The 2,217-nt window shown below is 34.7% G+C and overlaps 1 long non-coding RNA gene across 1 annotated transcript; it reads left to right on the forward strand.

Moving 5' to 3' along the window:
- The first annotated feature begins 823 nt into the window (after positions 1-823).
- Positions 824-2,217, forward strand: LOC121879781. Its single transcript, XR_006091418.1, has 3 exons — positions 824-855; positions 1,014-1,061; positions 2,188-2,217. It is a non-coding gene; the product is annotated as an uncharacterized LOC121879781 (long non-coding RNA).

Genomic DNA, 2,217 nt, shown 5'->3' on the forward strand with positions numbered 1-2,217 from the left:
ATATGCGGTTAAGCTTATATAGTGGTTCTCAACCTTGTCGGTTCTATGCACTTTTTCACCATATGTCAGTATGTCATTCCCTCTTTTCCCAGATTGTTCGCCTCAAAAAAGTGTATATTCCAAATAATATGCATATAAATACTGAAAAACTTTTATTATTTCCATATTAGTATCAGTTTTCCGGCCAAACTATTTAGTCAATTTTGTGTTAATACCTCATCTAGTGGTTTTGAAGCATGTCTAACAGATTTTCAAATTTCCTCAATTGAAGGTGACTGTCATACTTTTACTGCCTTAGTTGTTGGTTCTCATATTTGATTTGTTCAGGCTAGATCGTGTCCAGCATATGGGTTAAGCTTTATAGCAGTGGTTCTCAACCTTGTTTGCATGCCTCTTTTTACCATATGTCAGAATGTCATCCCCTCCTTTTCCAAGATTGTCCTCAAAAAGTGCATTCCAAATAATATGCATATAATATTGAAAATCCTTTTATTTCCAGTGTTTATCAGTTTCCTGAAAACCTGAGGGGTAATTCCCCCTGAGTTGAGAACCCTGCTTTATAGTTTACAAAGCCATCCAGTTACTTTCTGAAATTCTGGTGATAGTTTTCAAAATGTATAGTTTTTGCAAAGTGTCTTACGACAGTGGTAGAAAATATAACAAATTATGGAAGAAAAATTCGTCTGTGTTAGTATAGCCAGTGATGGAATTAAAATGCTCAGTTCCATGAAAATGTTGCAGGAATTTAAATAACACACACATTGGAGCTATTTAACTCTGTCATATGCAAGAAGAACCAGGGGACGGTGTGAACTTGACTCCTATTATCATGCTCCACCACCATTTGAGTTTACGGTAAATCTTCACTGTAGATTACAGATATTATGTTTATGTAATTATTGGGCCCTGAATTATAAGTGAAAATTGTTTTTGTTGCGACATTTTAAGTGCATATTGTGGGGAGATTTTTATTTTGTGTGGATTGCATAGCTTTGTGCTTTCCATCCAAAAAGATTTGGCCGTGAAGCTTGTCGTACATGTGGCAACCCTGTTCCTATGCGGTATGTAATTGGTATGGTTAATTTCATGTTCACGAAGATTTAATGTTAAATATTTTAAGTGTTTATTCGGACGTACTTCACAAGATTTGGTATATATTTTGGCTATAGAGACGTACTATAGATGTGTGTTCTTATTTTATTGCATTACAGTTGTACAAAGACTACATTACTTAATTTTTAGTTACAATATTATTCATTCGGGACCGTGAAGATGAGTACACAAGACTGTTAGTTTCTTTTAACGGAACTGTTGTTGCACAAAATAAAGCATTCTGCTATAACTTAAAGTACAATACTGTAGCTATCGTTGTGGTTTCTTAGTTTTGTTTAAGTTTGTTCACCTTTAAAAAAAATAGAGTAATTGTTAACTTTTTTGAAATAATTACATATTTTAAGTATGTACGCTTGTAGGTTTTAAAAAGCCTTTATAGATACAGGGTATTCTTAAATATGTAGACCATCTTTACGTTACGAAGAAGTTAGTTTTCACGTTGTCAAAATATTGATTTTCCAAAAAAGGCCTGAATCCTTAGTCTCCGGCATTTGTAAGAAAGTAGTTTAAATTTCATACTAGGTACTTTACGATTTTAAATCTTGGTAATTGTGTTAATATGAGGGCAACTGGTGAACTCTTTTAATGCTGGCTGACTGGCTTTTCCTCGTCTTCTCGCTGCCAGTCATACCATGCAATGCCTGCCTCGGCCACTTGCTGGCCTGGAGGGTTCGAGACACTGCAATATCACTTCCGTCGGCCACCTCGGGCTCGTGCAGTGTATATCGTTTAAAAATACAATACTGGAAAAAGCAGGAACTGTACCAACAAATGGCTTATTTTTTTGGGGGAGGGTTCAGTTCAATTTAAATATAGTATTTTGCCATTAATTTTGTGCTAAATTAATGCTGTACTGTATATATAGGTAAATGATTAAACTTGACAGGAACTGTGTGTACCGATCATAGTTAATGTTAGTGATCAATATTACAGGTTATATCTACTAATGTGCTGCGAGTGTTGTTCTCTGAATTGTTGTTATACAAGTTGATTTGTCTTGATATAAGTGGATATTTGGACTTGATATAAGTATAATTTGTCTATAAAGGTTGACGGTTTAATGACTTATTTCAGATTTGAGTGGGAGGTGGATGACCTTTGTAG

The sequence above is a fragment of the Homarus americanus genome, unplaced genomic scaffold, assembly GCF_018991925.1.
Source record: "Homarus americanus isolate GMGI-L3 unplaced genomic scaffold, GMGI_Hamer_2.0 scaffold42643, whole genome shotgun sequence".
Classification (NCBI taxonomy): domain Eukaryota; kingdom Metazoa; phylum Arthropoda; class Malacostraca; order Decapoda; family Nephropidae; genus Homarus; species Homarus americanus.